Source organism: Brienomyrus brachyistius, chromosome 2 (assembly GCF_023856365.1).
Source record: "Brienomyrus brachyistius isolate T26 chromosome 2, BBRACH_0.4, whole genome shotgun sequence".
Lineage (NCBI taxonomy): Eukaryota > Metazoa > Chordata > Actinopteri > Osteoglossiformes > Mormyridae > Brienomyrus > Brienomyrus brachyistius.
In genome coordinates, this window is record NC_064534.1 from 36,336,762 (window position 1) to 36,353,339 (window position 16,578).

Genomic DNA, 16,578 nt, shown 5'->3' on the forward strand with positions numbered 1-16,578 from the left:
CCACTCCAAAGTATAGAATCAGACGTTCTATTAAGGCACTAACTACAACAACATTTATGAAACAACTTCCACAGCCCTTTAGCCTTACATCTGAAGCATCGTGTGTAAATGAACTTGAACAGGCAACTTCAAACATGGAAAAATCCCTTCGCAGCACTCTAGATCTTGTGGCTCCACTTAGGAGTATAAAGCATAGCAATAACAAACCTGCCCCCTGGTACTCTGATAATACACGTGAACTCAAACAGGCATCACGCAAGCTAGAGCGAAAATGGCGCTCAACTAAACTGGAAGTTTTCAAATCTGCCTGGAAAGAGAGCCTCTCTAAATACAGACAAGCACTAGTAACTGCTCGGTCTGTGTATCTCTCCAGATTAATAGACATGAACAAAACCAATCCTAAATTCCTATTTGAATCCGTGGCTAGGATAACACAGAATTCCTCATTAAACTTGCAAATCCCACAAGCTCTTAAGAGTGATGACTTTCTTACATTTTTTAATGGTAAGATAACTACAATTAGACAGACTATACAGTGCACACCTTTACCTACTTACGGCTGCCTGCCTCCTGCTAGTCTTATGCCTACCAATAATGAGACCTTTGAATCATTCATTCCTATTACACACTCAGAACTTTTGAGCTTAATTTTCTCCTGTAAATCCTCTACTAGCCTTGTAGACCCAATTCCTACAAAATTCTTCAAGGAAATTGCACCACAGATTGGCACTACCGTGTTAAATGTGTTAAACTCTTCTCTTAGGCTTGGATATGTTCCAAAACCTTTTAAAATGGCTGTTATCAGACCCGTCCTAAAGAAACCAAATCTTGAACCCAGTGTTTTAGGAAACTATAGACCTATCTCAAATCTTCCTTTCATTTCAAAGATCATGGAAAAGGTTGTAGTTCGTCAGTTGTCCTCTTTCCTACAAAAAACTAATGCCAATGAATTATATCAGTCTGGCTTTAGACCAAACCATAGCACAGAAACTGCTCTAGTCAAAGTAATGAATGATCTACTTGTGGCTTCTGACCGTGGCTGTGTATCTCTGTTGGTATTGCTAGATTTAACTGCAGCGTTCGATACTGTGGACCATAATATCCTCTTGGACCGGTTAGAAGGTGTAGTTGGCATTACAGGGACAGCGCTCTCTTGGTTCCGCTCATATTTGTCTGATCGCTATCAGTATGCCCATGTGAACAATGAATCATCCAAGGCCACTAAAGTTGAATATGGTGTCCCACAGGGATCAGTCCTGGGCCCGCTACTGTTTACCCTATACATGCTACCTCTTGGTAACATTATTAGAAATCATGGTATTGGGTTTCATTGTTATGCAGATGATACACAGTTGTACATATCTGTTAACCCTGATGATATATCACTGCTATCTCGGTTAGAAGACTGTCTATTAGATATCCAGTGCTGGATGGCAAAAAATTTCCTTATGTTAAACACAGAAAAAACAGAAGTTCTGGTAATTGGTCCCAAGGCTGCTAGAAATAAGTTCCACCACCTCAACGTTGGTAACCTTCCTACACAACCTAACATGGTAGTTAGAAATCTTGGCGTTCTTGTCGATTCAGATCTATGCTTTGATGCTCACATAAGAAGTATTACTAGAACTGCATTTTATCATCTACGGAACATAGCCAAGCTTCGTAAGATGCTCTCACTTAATGATGCAGAAAAACTAATACATGCCTTCGTAAGTTCCAGACTGGATTACTGTAATGCCCTCCTATCGGGTTGCCCGTCTGGATCCTTGCATAAACTTCAGATGGTACAGAATGCTGCAGCCAGAGTTCTAACAAACACTAAAAAATTTGATCATATTACACCGGTCTTATCCTCTCTTCATTGGCTGCCAGTTAAGTCTCGAATTGACTATAAAATACTGCTATTAACTTATAAAGCACTAAATGGCCTTGCACCAGAATACCTTAGTGAACTGCTGACCACATACAACCCTCCACGCTTGCTTCGCTCTCAAGCCATGGGATATCTGTTAGTGCCTAGGGTAGAAAGAGCTACGGCAGGCTGCAGAGCTTTCTCCTACAAAGCTCCTCTGCTGTGGAATGGTCTTCCACCGGATGTGCGGGTTTCAGGTTCACTCTCAATATTCAAGTCCAGACTAAAAACACACCTGTTTAGTTTAGCGTATAGGGACACTAGTTCTAGCCCTAGCTAACTCTTCACTCCCAGTCAGACCTGTAGTGTGAGGTGTAGAGCTGGGTGGGGATCGGTGCCATTGGCTTTGGATGAACTGGATTGTCAGTGCTGTCACTCTAGCTTTGCAATCTCTTGTGGAACTGGAGTGCTGACATTTCAGGGACTCCCCATGCCGGCATTCCCACTTGCCTCTCCCTCCTACTGATGCTGCCATAGCCATATCTGCCGGAGCTTGCAGATTGCACTTCATATTGTACTCACCTAGCTTTTAGCACTGCCAATAGCCTCCTCTACTATGCCTAATTGTACATTTTATTTCCCCTACTCCTCCTGGGGGTGATGCCTGGAGACCTCAATCTATCAAGATATCCAGCACACCCGACCACCACCAGTGACGTCCCTGCATCCAGCTCGCCGTTCTGTTCTTCCGTGTATGACCCGCTGCCTTACCTCTGGTTGCCTGGCAATTGGAAGAAGACTCGGCTTCGGCTCTCTCTATTTGACTATCCCTGCCGGCCCCTGGAGGATGGGCTTCCCCTTTGAGTCTGGTCCCTCTCAAGGTTTCTTCCTTCTAGGGAGTTTTTCCTTGCCACTGTCGCCTATGGCTTACTCACTGGGGGCTTTGGGTGAGGATACTGTAAAGCGCTTTGAGACAATGTAATGTTGTGATAATGCGCTATATAAAAATAAATTTGTTGTTGTTGTTGTTGTACTTGGATGGGAGACCTCCTGGGAATACCAGGTGCTGTAAGCCTTTCTCACTTTTACTTTATACAGGGGGCGCTCCACTTCACGATTAATTTAAATCTATCACTCCCTTTCCATTTTACTATTTTATATATATATTTTTTTTTTTTCTCTCATTCCTAAAGGCAGCTTTTAGAAATCGTTTTACTCTAAATACTTCCTGGTAATTCTAGGTGCTGTAAGCTGTTCGTGCCTTTATTCCACCAGGGCGCGATCTTCTCACAAACTTGAAGACTGTCACTCCCCATTCACGTTTTACAACTTATTGTTAATGATAAAGAGACAGCTTTTTACACACAGTTTTAAACAAAGTACTGATATTATTCCTCTTCAACTGACCGCTTTGTTTTCTATGCAAAAACCACTTCGCCACAGAAGACTCGATATTATTGGCATAGCAAGTTCTGCTCTTCTCCTTTCAAAACTTGCTAAAAGCTGTATTTAAAAGAACAGATTGGCCGGGGTAATTCACACCCTTCAATGCCAGCTTAATGTTTAGGTTAGTGGGAATCACAGAGGAATTAGGGATGGAAACTTCTTTGCTGGTGGTAGAAGCGGTCTGGTGAATTTTTAGAGAGAAGAGGCCGTCGATGTTTGAATGTAGAAAATTGTTCTGGCTGCAGCCTGCAGTATGGACTTGTTGGTGTGTGTAGCTCCCAGTGTTCTGACAGCGCGACGTTTTGGGGAAGCATGTGATTCAGCAGCTACCAGTGGGCTTCGTGCGGCGGAGATTTTGTGGCTGTTAGCGGAGTTGATAACAGAGGGTCGTTAAGAGAAGCCTACATGCAGTAGGCAAAGGAGTAATGTTTGCCGGCGGGGGACGTGCGGCGATTACCCTGTGCGGTAGTGAAAAGGAGTTAAAAAGAAGGAAGTGTGCGGATGCGGAAAGAATGGAATAATTGTGGTAGGCTGCCGGCTGAGTAGTTTGGTGAATGTTTGGTGTGGGTCCGGCGCTGCCGATTGGATGGTGGTGCTGCAGTGTGAGTCAGATAAAAAAAAAAAAAAAACCAGGAGTAGGATCCAATGGGACTAACTGGCATGTATAGACGCGTGTAATGCAAAAGGGCTGTTTTTGGTAGCATCTTCCGCTTACGGCCATACCACCCTGAACACGCCCGATCTCGTCTGATCTCGGAAGCTAAGCAGGGTAGGTTCTGGTTAGTACTTGGATGGGAGACCACCTGGGAATACCAGGTGCTGTAAGCTTTTCTCACTTTTACTTTATACAGGGGGCGCTCCACTTCACGATTAATTTAAATCTATCACTCCCCTTCCATTTTACTATTTTATATATATATATTTTTTTTTTTCTCTCATTCATAAAGGCAGCTTTTAGAAACCGTTTTACTCTAAATACTTCCTGGTAATTCTAGGTGCTGTAAGCTGTTCGTCCCTTTATTCCACCAGGGCGCGATCTTCTCACAAACTTGAAGACTGTCACTCCCCATTCACGTTTTACAACTTATTGTTAATGATAAAGAGACAGCTTTTTACACACAGTTTTAAACAAAGTACTGATATTATTCCTCTTCAACTGACCGCTTTGTTTTCTATGCAAAAACCACTTTGCCACAGAAGACTCGATATTATTGGCATAGCAAGTTCTGCTCTTCTCCTTTCAAAACTTGCTAAAAGCTGTATTTAAAAGAACAGATTGGCCGGGGTAATTCACACCCTTCAATGCCAGCTTAATGTTTAGGTTAGTGGGAATCACAGAGGAATTAGGGATGGAAACTTCTTTGCTGGTGGTAGAAGCGGTCTGGTGAATTTTTAGAGAGAAGAGGCCGTCGATGTTTGAATGTAGAAAATTGTTCTGGCTGCAGCCTGCAGTATGGACTTGTTGGTGTGTGTAGCTCCCAGTGTTCTGACAGCGCGACGTTTTGGGGAAGCATGTGATTCAGCAGCTACCAGTGGGCTTCGTGCGGCGGAGATTTTGTGGCTGTTAGCGGAGTTGATAACAGAGGGTCGTTAAGAGAAGCCTGCATGCAGTAGGCAAAGGAGTAATGTTTGCCGGCGGGGGACGTGCGGCGATTAACCTGTGCGGTAGTGAAAAGGAGTTAAAAAGAAGGAAGTGTGCGGATGCGGAAAGAATGGAATAATTGTGGTAGGCTGCCGGCTGAGTAGTTTGGTGAATGTTTGGTGTGGGTCCGGCGCTGCCGATTGGATGGTGGGGCTGCAGTGTGAGTCAGATAAAAAAAAAAAAAAAAACCAGGAGTAGGATCCAATGGGACTAACTGGCATGTATAGACGCGTGTAATGCAAAAGGGCTGTTTTTGGTAGGATCCCTCGCTTATGGCCATACCACCCTGAACACGCCCCATCTCGTCTGATCTCGGAAGCCAAGCAGGGTAGGGTCTGGTTAGTACTTGGATGGGAGACCTCCTGGGAATACCAGGTGCTGTAAGCCTTTCTCACTTTTACTTTATACAGGGGGCGCTCCACTTCACGATTAATTTAAATCTATCACTCCCTTTCCATTTTACTATTTTATATATATATATTTTTTTTTTCTCTCATTCCTAAAGGCAGCTTTTAGAAATCGTTTTACTCTAAATACTTCCTGGTAATTCTAGGTGCTGTAAGCTGTTCGTGCCTTTATTCCACCAGGGCGCGATCTTCTCACAAACTTGAAGACTGTCACTCCCCATTCACGTTTTACAACTTATTGTTAATGATAAAGAGACAGCTTTTTACACACAGTTTTAAACAAAGTACTGATATTATTCCTCTTCAACTGACCGCTTTGTTTTCTATGCAAAAACCACTTCGCCACAGAAGACTCGATATTATTGGCATAGCAAGTTCTGCTCTTCTCCTTTCAAAACTTGCTAAAAGCTGTATTTAAAAGAACAGATTGGCCGGGGTAATTCACACCCTTCAATGCCAGCTTAATGTTTAGGTTAGTGGGAATCACAGAGGAATTAGGGATGGAAACTTCTTTGCTGGTGGTAGAAGCGGTCTGGTGTATTTTTAGAGAGAAGAGGCCGTCGATGTTTGAATGTAGAAAATTGTTCTGGCTGCAGCCTGCAGTATGGACTTGTTGGTGTGTGTAGCTCCCAGTGTTCTGACAGCGCGACGTTTTGGGGAAGCATGTGATTCAGCAGCTACCAGTGGGCTTCGTGCGGCGGAGATTTTGTGGCTGTTAGCGGAGTTGATAACAGAGGGTCGTTAAGAGAAGCCTACATGCAGTAGGCAAAGGAGTAATGTTTGCCGGCGGGGGACGTGCGGCGATTAACCTGTGCGGTAGTGAAAAGGAGTTAAAAAGAAGGAAGTGTGCGGATGCGGAAAGAATGGAATAATTGTGGTAGGCTGCCGGCTGAGTAGTTTGGTGAATGTTTGGTGTGGGTCCGGCGCTGCCGATTGGATGGTGGTGCTGCAGTGTGAGTCAGATAAAAAAAAAAAAAAAACCAGGAGTAGGATCCAATGGGACTAACTGGCATGTATAGACGCGTGTAATGCAAAAGGGCTGTTTTTGGTAGCATCTTCCGCTTACGGCCATACCACCCTGAACACGCCCGATCTCGTCTGATCTCGGAAGCTAAGCAGGGTAGGTTCTGGTTAGTACTTGGATGGGAGACCACCTGGGAATACCAGGTGCTGTAAGCTTTTCTCACTTTTACTTTATACAGGGGGCGCTCCACTTCACGATTAATTTAAATCTATCACTCCCCTTCCATTTTACTATTTTATATATATATATATTTTTTTTTTTCTCTCATTCATAAAGGCAGCTTTTAGAAACCGTTTTACTCTAAATACTTCCTGGTAATTCTAGGTGCTGTAAGCTGTTCGTCCCTTTATTCCACCAGGGCGCGATCTTCTCACAAACTTGAAGACTGTCACTCCCCATTCACGTTTTACAACTTATTGTTAATGATAAAGAGACAGCTTTTTACACACAGTTTTAAACAAAGTACTGATATTATTCCTCTTCAACTGACCGCTTTGTTTTCTATGCAAAAACCACTTTGCCACAGAAGACTCGATATTATTGGCATAGCAAGTTCTGCTCTTCTCCTTTCAAAACTTGCTAAAAGCTGTATTTAAAAGAACAGATTGGCCGGGGTAATTCACACCCTTCAATGCCAGCTTAATGTTTAGGTTAGTGGGAATCACAGAGGAATTAGGGATGGAAACTTCTTTGCTGGTGGTAGAAGCGGTCTGGTGAATTTTTAGAGAGAAGAGGCCGTCAATGTTTGAATGTAGAAAATTGTTCTGGCTGCAGCCTGCAGTATGGACTTGTTGGTGTGTGTAGCTCCCAGTTTTCTAACAGCGCGACGTTTTGGGGAAGCATGTGATTCAGCAGCTACCAGTGGGCTTCGTGCGGCGGAGATTTTGTGGCTGTTAGCGGAGTTGATAACAGAGGGTCGTTAAGAGAAGCCTGCATGCAGTAGGCAAAGGAGTAATGTTTGCCGGCGGGGGACGTGCGGCGATTAACCTGTGCGGTAGTGAAAAGGAGTTAAAAAGAAGGAAGTGTGCGGATGCGGAAAGAATGGAATAATTGTGGTAGGCTGCCGGCTGAGTAGTTTGGTGAATGTTTGGTGTGGGTCCGGCGCTGCCGATTGGATGGTGGTGCTGCAGTGTGAGTCAGATAAAAAAAAAAAAAACCAGGAGTAGGATCCAATGGGACTAACTGGCATGTATAGACGCGTGTAATGCAAAAGGGCTGTTTTTGGTCGCGTCTCTCGCTTATGGCCATACCACCCTGAACACACCCGATCTCATCCGATCTCGGAAGCCAAGCAGGGTAGGGTCTGGTTAGTACTTGGATGGGAGACCTCCTGGGAATACCAGGTGCTGTAAGCTTTTCTCACTTTTACTTTATACAGGGGGCGCTCCACTTCACGATTAATTTAAATCTATCACTCCCCTTCCATTTTACTATTTTATATATATATATATTTTTCTCTCATTCATAAAGGCAGCTTTTACACACCGTTTTACTCCAAATACTTCCTGGTAATTCTAGGTGCTGTAAGCTGTTCGTGCCTTTATTCCACCAGGGCGCGATCTTCTCACAAACTTGAAGACTGTTTCTCCCCATTCACGTTTTACAACTTATTGTTAATGATAAAGAGACAGCTTTTTACACACAGTTTTAAACAAAGTACTGATATTTTTCCTCTTCAACTGACCGCTTTGTTTTCTATGCAAAAACCACTTCGCCACAGAAGACTCAATATTATTGGCATAGCAAGTTCTGCTCTTCTCCTTTCAAAACTTGCTAAAAGCTGTATTTAAAAGAACAGATTGGCCGGGGTAATTCACACCCTTCAATGCCAGCTTAATGTTTAGGTTAGTGGGAATCACAGAGGAATTAGGGATGGAAACTTCTTTGCTGGTGGTAGAAGCAGTCTGGTGAATTTTTAGAGAGAAGAGGCCGTCGATGTTTGAATGTAGAAAATTGTTCTGGCTGCAGCCTGCAGTATGGACTTGTTGGTGTGTGTAGCTCCCAGTGTTCTGACAGCGCGACGTTTTGGGGAAGCATGTGATTCAGCAGCTACCAGTGGGCTTCGTGCGGCGGAGATTTTGTGGCTGTTAGCGGAGTTGATAACAGAGGGTCGTTAAGAGAAGCCTGCATGCAGTAGGCAAAGGAGTAATGTTTGCCGGCGGGGGACGTGCGGCGATTAACCTGTGCGGTAGTGAAAAGGAGTTAAAAAGAAGGAAGTGTGCGGATGCGGAAAGAATGGAATAATTGTGGTAGGCTGCCGGCTGAGTAGTTTGGTGAATGTTTGGTGTGGGTCCGGCGCTGCCGATTGGATGGTGGGGCTGCAGTGTGAGTCAGATAAAAAAAAAAAAAAAAACCAGGAGTAGGATCCAATGGGACTAACTGGCATGTATAGACGCGTGTAATGCAAAAGGGCTGTTTTTGGTAGGATCCCTCGCTTATGGCCATACCACCCTGAACACGCCCCATCTCGTCTGATCTCGGAAGCCAAGCAGGGTAGGGTCTGGTTAGTACTTGGATGGGAGACCTCCTGGGAATACCAGGTGCTGTAAGCCTTTCTCACTTTTACTTTATACAGGGGGCGCTCCACTTCACGATTAATTTAAATCTATCACTCCCTTTCCATTTTACTATTTTATATATATATATTTTTTTTTTCTCTCATTCCTAAAGGCAGCTTTTAGAAATCGTTTTACTCTAAATACTTCCTGGTAATTCTAGGTGCTGTAAGCTGTTCGTGCCTTTATTCCACCAGGGCGCGATCTTCTCACAAACTTGAAGACTGTCACTCCCCATTCACGTTTTACAACTTATTGTTAATGATAAAGAGACAGCTTTTTACACACAGTTTTAAACAAAGTACTGATATTATTCCTCTTCAACTGACCGCTTTGTTTTCTATGCAAAAACCACTTCGCCACAGAAGACTCGATATTATTGGCATAGCAAGTTCTGCTCTTCTCCTTTCAAAACTTGCTAAAAGCTGTATTTAAAAGAACAGATTGGCCGGGGTAATTCACACCCTTCAATGCCAGCTTAATGTTTAGGTTAGTGGGAATCACAGAGGAATTAGGGATGGAAACTTCTTTGCTGGTGGTAGAAGCGGTCTGGTGAATTTTTAGAGAGAAGAGGCCGTCGATGTTTGAATGTAGAAAATTGTTCTGGCTGCAGCCTGCAGTATGGATTTGTTGGTGTGTGTAGCTCCCAGTGTTCTGACAGCGCGACGTTTTGGGGAAGCATGTGATTCAGCAGCTACCAGTGGGCTTCGTGCGGCGGAGATTTTGTGGCTGTTAGCGGAGTTGATAACAGAGGGTCGTTAAGAGAAGCCTACATGCAGTAGGCAAAGGAGTAATGTTTGCCGGCGGGGGACGTGCGGCGATTACCCTGTGCGGTAGTGAAAAGGAGTTAAAAAGAAGGAAGTGTGCGGATGCGGAAAGAATGGAATAATTGTGGTAGGCTGCCGGCTGAGTAGTTTGGTGAATGTTTGGTGTGGGTCCGGCGCTGCCGATTGGATGGTGGTGCTGCAGTGTGAGTCAGATAAAAAAAAAAAAAAAACCAGGAGTAGGATCCAATGGGACTAACTGGCATGTATAGACGCGTGTAATGCAAAAGGGCTGTTTTTGGTAGCATCTTCCGCTTACGGCCATACCACCCTGAACACGCCCGATCTCGTCTGATCTCGGAAGCTAAGCAGGGTAGGTTCTGGTTAGTACTTGGATGGGAGACCACCTGGGAATACCAGGTGCTGTAAGCTTTTCTCACTTTTACTTTATACAGGGGGCGCTCCACTTCACGATTAATTTAAATCTATCACTCCCCTTCCATTTTACTATTTTATATATATATATATTTTTTTTTTCTCTCATTCATAAAGGCAGCTTTTAGAAACCGTTTTACTCTAAATACTTCCTGGTAATTCTAGGTGCTGTAAGCTGTTCGTCCCTTTATTCCACCAGGGCGCGATCTTCTCACAAACTTGAAGACTGTCACTCCCCATTCACGTTTTACAACTTATTGTTAATGATAAAGAGACAGCTTTTTACACACAGTTTTAAACAAAGTACTGATATTATTCCTCTTCAACTGACCGCTTTGTTTTCTATGCAAAAACCACTTTGCCACAGAAGACTCGATATTATTGGCATAGCAAGTTCTGCTCTTCTCCTTTCAAAACTTGCTAAAAGCTGTATTTAAAAGAACAGATTGGCCGGGGTAATTCACACCCTTCAATGCCAGCTTAATGTTTAGGTTAGTGGGAATCACAGAGGAATTAGGGATGGAAACTTCTTTGCTGGTGGTAGAAGCAGTCTGGTGAATTTTTAGAGAGAAGAGGCCGTCGATGTTTGAATGTAGAAAATTGTTCTGGCTGCAGCCTGCAGTATGGATTTGTTGGTGTGTGTAGCTCCCAGTGTTCTGACAGCGCGACGTTTTGGGGAAGCATGTGATTCAGCAGCTACCAGTGGGCTTCGTGCGGCGGAGATTTTGTGGCTGTTAGCGGAGTTGATAACAGAGGGTCGTTAAGAGAAGCCTACATGCAGTAGGCAAAGGAGTAATGTTTGCCGGCGGGGGACGTGCGGCGATTACCCTGTGCGGTAGTGAAAAGGAGTTAAAAAGAAGGAAGTGTGCGGATGCGGAAAGAATGGAATAATTGTGGTAGGCTGCCGGCTGAGTAGTTTGGTGAATGTTTGGTGTGGGTCCGGCGCTGCCGATTGGATGGTGGTGCTGCAGTGTGAGTCAGATAAAAAAAAAAAAAAAACCAGGAGTAGGATCCAATGGGACTAACTGGCATGTATAGACGCGTGTAATGCAAAAGGGCTGTTTTTGGTAGCATCTTCCGCTTACGGCCATACCACCCTGAACACGCCCGATCTCGTCTGATCTCGGAAGCTAAGCAGGGTAGGTTCTGGTTAGTACTTGGATGGGAGACCACCTGGGAATACCAGGTGCTGTAAGCTTTTCTCACTTTTACTTTATACAGGGGGCGCTCCACTTCACGATTAATTTAAATCTATCACTCCCCTTCCATTTTACTATTTTATATATATATATATTTTTTTTTTCTCTCATTCATAAAGGCAGCTTTTAGAAACCGTTTTACTCTAAATACTTCCTGGTAATTCTAGGTGCTGTAAGCTGTTCGTCCCTTTATTCCACCAGGGCGCGATCTTCTCACAAACTTGAAGACTGTCACTCCCCATTCACGTTTTACAACTTATTGTTAATGATAAAGAGACAGCTTTTTACACACAGTTTTAAACAAAGTACTGATATTATTCCTCTTCAACTGACCGCTTTGTTTTCTATGCAAAAACCACTTTGCCACAGAAGACTCGATATTATTGGCATAGCAAGTTCTGCTCTTCTCCTTTCAAAACTTGCTAAAAGCTGTATTTAAAAGAACAGATTGGCCGGGGTAATTCACACCCTTCAATGCCAGCTTAATGTTTAGGTTAGTGGGAATCACAGAGGAATTAGGGATGGAAACTTCTTTGCTGGTGGTAGAAGCAGTCTGGTGAATTTTTAGAGAGAAGAGGCCGTCGATGTTTGAATGTAGAAAATTGTTCTGGCTGCAGCCTGCAGTATGGACTTGTTGGTGTGTGTAGCTCCCAGTGTTCTGACAGCGCGACGTTTTGGGGAAGCATGTGATTCAGCAGCTACCAGTGGGCTTCGTGCGGCGGAGATTTTGTGGCTGTTAGCGGAGTTGATAACAGAGGGTCGTTAAGAGAAGCCTGCATGCAGTAGGCAAAGGAGTAATGTTTGCCGGCGGGGGACGTGCGGCGATTAACCTGTGCGGTAGTGAAAAGGAGTTAAAAAGAAGGAAGTGTGCGGATGCGGAAAGAATGGAATAATTGTGGTAGGCTGCCGGCTGAGTAGTTTGGTGAATGTTTGGTGTGGGTCCGGCGCTGCCGATTGGATGGTGGTGCTGCAGTGTGAGTCAGATAAAAAAAAAAAAAAAACCAGGAGTAGGATCCAATGGGACTAACTGGCATGTATAGACGCGTGTAATGCAAAAGGGCTGTTTTTGGTAGCATCTTCCGCTTACGGCCATACCACCCTGAACACGCCCGATCTCGTCTGATCTCAGAAGCTAAGCAGGGTAGGTTCTGGTTAGTACTTGGATGGGAGACCACCTGGGAATACCAGGTGCTGTAAGCTTTTCTCACTTTTAATTTATACAGGGGGCGCTCCACTTCACGATTAATTTAAATCTATCACTCCCCTTCCATTTTACTATTTTATATATATATATATTTTTTTTCTCTCATTCCTAAAGGCAGCTTTAAGAAATCGTTTTACTCTAAATACTTCCTAGTAATTCTAGGTGCTGTAAGCTGTTCGTGCCTTTATTCCACCAGGGCGCGATCTTCTCACAAACTTGAAGACTGTCACTCCCCATTCACGTTTTACAACTTATTGTTAATGATAAAGAGACAGCTTTTTACACACAGTTTTAAACAAAGTACTGATATTTTTCCTCTTCAACTGACCGCTTTGTTTTCTATGCAAAAACCACTTCGCCACAGAAGACTCAATATTATTGGCATAGCAAGTTCTGCTCTTCTCCTTTCAAAACTTGCTAAAAGCTGTATTTAAAAGAACAGATTGGCCGGGGTAATTCACACCCTTCAATGCCAGCTTAATGTTTAGGTTAGTGGGAATCACAGAGGAATTAGGGATGGAAACTTCTTTGCTGGTGGTAGAAGCAGTCTGGTGAATTTTTAGAGAGAAGAGGCCGTCGATGTTTGAATGTAGAAAATTGTTCTGGCTGCAGCCTGCAGTATGGACTTGTTGGTGTGTGTAGCTCCCAGTGTTCTGACAGCGCGACGTTTTGGGGAAGCATGTGATTCAGCAGCTACCAGTGGGCTTCGTGCGGCGGAGATTTTGTGGCTGTTAGCGGAGTTGATAACAGAGGGTCGTTAAGAGAAGCCTGCATGCAGTAGGCAAAGGAGTAATGTTTGCCGGCGGGGGACGTGCGGCGATTAACCTGTGCGGTAGTGAAAAGGAGTTAAAAAGAAGGAAGTGTGCGGATGCGGAAAGAATGGAATAATTGTGGTAGGCTGCCGGCTGAGTAGTTTGGTGAATGTTTGGTGTGGGTCCGGCGCTGCCGATTGGATGGTGGGGCTGCAGTGTGAGTCAGATAAAAAAAAAAAAAAAAAACAGGAGTAGGATCCAATGGGACTAACTGGCATGTATAGACGCGTGTAATGCAAAAGGGCTGTTTTTGGTAGGATCCCTCGCTTATGGCCATACCACCCTGAACACGCCCCATCTCGTCTGATCTCGGAAGCCAAGCAGGGTAGGGTCTGGTTAGTACTTGGATGGGAGACCTCCTGGGAATACCAGGTGCTGTAAGCCTTTCTCACTTTTACTTTATACAGGGGGCGCTCCACTTCACGATTAATTTAAATCTATCACTCCCTTTCCATTTTACTATTTTATATATATATATTTTTTTTTTCTCTCATTCCTAAAGGCAGCTTTTAGAAATCGTTTTACTCTAAATACTTCCTGGTAATTCTAGGTGCTGTAAGCTGTTCGTGCCTTTATTCCACCAGGGCGCGATCTTCTCACAAACTTGAAGACTGTCACTCCCCATTCACGTTTTACAACTTATTGTTAATGATAAAGAGACAGCTTTTTACACACAGTTTTAAACAAAGTACTGATATTATTCCTCTTCAACTGACCGCTTTGTTTTCTATGCAAAAACCACTTCGCCACAGAAGACTCGATATTATTGGCATAGCAAGTTCTGCTCTTCTCCTTTCAAAACTTGCTAAAAGCTGTATTTAAAAGAACAGATTGGCCGGGGTAATTCACACCCTTCAATGCCAGCTTAATGTTTAGGTTAGTGGGAATCACAGAGGAATTAGGGATGGAAACTTCTTTGCTGGTGGTAGAAGCGGTCTGGTGAATTTTTAGAGAGAAGAGGCCGTCGATGTTTGAATGTAGAAAATTGTTCTGGCTGCAGCCTGCAGTATGGACTTGTTGGTGTGTGTAGCTCCCAGTGTTCTGACAGCGCGACGTTTAGGGGAAGCATGTGATTCAGCAGCTACCAGTGGGCTTCGTGCGGCGGAGATTTTGTGGCTGTTAGCGGAGTTGATAACAGAGGGTCGTTAAGAGAAGCCTACATGCAGTAGGCAAAGGAGTAATGTTTGCCGGCGGGGGACGTGCGGCGATTACCCTGTGCGGTAGTGAAAAGGAGTTAAAAAGAAGGAAGTGTGCGGATGCGGAAAGAATGGAATAATTGTGGTAGGCTGCCGGCTGAGTAGTTTGGTGAATGTTTGGTGTGGGTCCGGCGCTGCCGATTGGATGGTGGTGCTGCAGTGTGAGTCAGATAAAAAAAAAAAAAAAACCAGGAGTAGGATCCAATGGGACTAACTGGCATGTATAGACGCGTGTAATGCAAAAGGGCTGTTTTTGGTAGCATCTTCCGCTTACGGCCATACCACCCTGAACACGCCCGATCTCGTCTGATCTCGGAAGCTAAGCAGGTTAGGTTCTGGTTAGTACTTGGATGGGAGACCACCTGGGAATACCAGGTGCTGTAAGCTTTTCTCACTTTTACTTTATACAGGGGGCGCTCCACTTCACGATTAATTTAAATCTATCACTCCCCTTCCATTTTACTATTTTATATATATATATATATTTTTTTCTCTCATTCATAAAGGCAGCTTTTAGAAACCGTTTTACTCTAAATACTTCCTGGTAATTCTAGGTGCTGTAAGCTGTTCGTCCCTTTATTCCACCAGGGCGCGATCTTCTCACAAACTTGAAGACTGTCACTCCCCATTCACGTTTTACAACTTATTGTTAATGATAAAGAGACAGCTTTTTACACACAGTTTTAAACAAAGTACTGATATTATTCCTCTTCAACTGACCGCTTTGTTTTCTATGCAAAAACCACTTTGCCACAGAAGACTCGATATTATTGGCATAGCAAGTTCTGCTCTTCTCCTTTCAAAACTTGCTAAAAGCTGTATTTAAAAGAACAGATTGGCCGGGGTAATTCACACCCTTCAATGCCAGCTTAATGTTTAGGTTAGTGGGAATCACAGAGGAATTAGGGATGGAAACTTCTTTGCTGGTGGTAGAAGCGGTCTGGTGAATTTTTAGAGAGAAGAGGCCGTCGATGTTTGAATGTAGAAAATTGTTCTGGCTGCAGCCTGCAGTATGGACTTGTTGGTGTGTGTAGCTCCCAGTGTTCTGACAGCGCGACGTTTTGGGGAAGCATGTGATTCAGCAGCTACCAGTGGGCTTCGTGCGGCGGAGATTTTGTGGCTGTTAGCGGAGTTGATAACAGAGGGTCGTTAAGAGAAGCCTGCATGCAGTAGGCAAAGGAGTAATGTTTGCCGGCGGGGGACGTGCGGCGATTAACCTGTGCGGTAGTGAAAAGGAGTTAAAAAGAAGGAAGTGTGCGGATGCGGAAAGAATGGAATAATTGTGGTAGGCTGCCGGCTGAGTAGTTTGGTGAATGTTTGGTGTGGGTCCGGCGCTGCCGATTGGATGGTGGGGCTGCAGTGTGAGTCAGATAAAAAAAAAAAAAAAAAAACCAGGAGTAGGATCCAATGGGACTAACTGGCATGTATAGACGCGTGTAATGCAAAAGGGCTGTTTTTGGTAGGATCCCTCGCTTATGGCCATACCACCCTGAACACGCCCCATCTCGTCTGATCTCGGAAGCCAAGCAGGGTAGGGTCTGGTTAGTACTTGGATGGGAGACCTCCTGGGAATACCAGGTGCTGTAAGCCTTTCTCACTTTTACTTTATACAGGGGGCGCTCCACTTTACGATTAATTTAAATCTATCACTCCCTTTCCATTTTACTATTTTATATATATATATTTTTTTTTTCTCTCATTCCTAAAGGCAGCTTTTAGAAATCGTTTTACTCTAAATACTTCCTGGTAATTCTAGGTGCTGTAAGCTGTTCGTGCCTTTATTCCACCAGGGCGCGATCTTCTCACAAACTTGAAGACTGTCACTCCCCATTCACGTTTTACAACTTATTGTTAATGATAAAGAGACAGCTTTTTACACACAGTTTTAAACAAAGTACTGATATTATTCCTCTTCAACTGACCGCTTTGTTTTCTATGCAAAAACCACTTCGCCACAGAAGACTCGATATTATTGGCATAGCAAGTTCTGCTCTTCTCCTTTCAAAACTTGCTAAAAGCTGTATTTAAAAGAACAGATTGGC

General features: G+C 44.0%; 11 non-coding genes across 11 annotated transcripts; all 11 read left to right on the forward strand.

Annotated features, from left to right (window-relative positions):
• Positions 1-4,007: 4,007 nt before the first annotated feature.
• Positions 4,008-4,126, forward strand: LOC125733652 (5S ribosomal RNA). The gene has a single exon (XR_007392989.1). It is a non-coding gene; the product is annotated as a 5S ribosomal RNA (ribosomal RNA).
• Positions 4,127-5,208: 1,082 nt separating this feature from the next.
• LOC125736391 (5S ribosomal RNA) lies at positions 5,209-5,327 on the forward strand. Its single transcript, XR_007395670.1, has one exon. It is a non-coding gene; the product is annotated as a 5S ribosomal RNA (ribosomal RNA).
• Positions 5,328-6,407: 1,080 nt separating this feature from the next.
• Positions 6,408-6,526, forward strand: LOC125733653 (5S ribosomal RNA). Its single transcript, XR_007392990.1, has one exon. It is a non-coding gene; the product is annotated as a 5S ribosomal RNA (ribosomal RNA).
• A 1,081-nt stretch (positions 6,527-7,607) lies between these two features.
• LOC125734871 (5S ribosomal RNA) lies at positions 7,608-7,726 on the forward strand. Its single transcript, XR_007394174.1, has one exon. It is a non-coding gene; the product is annotated as a 5S ribosomal RNA (ribosomal RNA).
• A 1,078-nt stretch (positions 7,727-8,804) lies between these two features.
• Positions 8,805-8,923, forward strand: LOC125736392 (5S ribosomal RNA). The gene has a single exon (XR_007395671.1). It is a non-coding gene; the product is annotated as a 5S ribosomal RNA (ribosomal RNA).
• Positions 8,924-10,003: 1,080 nt separating this feature from the next.
• Positions 10,004-10,122, forward strand: LOC125733654 (5S ribosomal RNA). Its single transcript, XR_007392991.1, has one exon. It is a non-coding gene; the product is annotated as a 5S ribosomal RNA (ribosomal RNA).
• A 1,082-nt stretch (positions 10,123-11,204) lies between these two features.
• Positions 11,205-11,323, forward strand: LOC125733655 (5S ribosomal RNA). Its single transcript, XR_007392992.1, has one exon. It is a non-coding gene; the product is annotated as a 5S ribosomal RNA (ribosomal RNA).
• A 1,082-nt stretch (positions 11,324-12,405) lies between these two features.
• LOC125735611 (5S ribosomal RNA) lies at positions 12,406-12,524 on the forward strand. Its single transcript, XR_007394905.1, has one exon. It is a non-coding gene; the product is annotated as a 5S ribosomal RNA (ribosomal RNA).
• A 1,081-nt stretch (positions 12,525-13,605) lies between these two features.
• On the forward strand, positions 13,606-13,724 carry LOC125736393 (5S ribosomal RNA). Its single transcript, XR_007395672.1, has one exon. It is a non-coding gene; the product is annotated as a 5S ribosomal RNA (ribosomal RNA).
• Positions 13,725-14,804: 1,080 nt separating this feature from the next.
• On the forward strand, positions 14,805-14,923 carry LOC125735706 (5S ribosomal RNA). The gene has a single exon (XR_007394998.1). It is a non-coding gene; the product is annotated as a 5S ribosomal RNA (ribosomal RNA).
• A 1,084-nt stretch (positions 14,924-16,007) lies between these two features.
• LOC125736394 (5S ribosomal RNA) lies at positions 16,008-16,126 on the forward strand. The gene has a single exon (XR_007395673.1). It is a non-coding gene; the product is annotated as a 5S ribosomal RNA (ribosomal RNA).
• Positions 16,127-16,578: the final 452 nt, after the last annotated feature.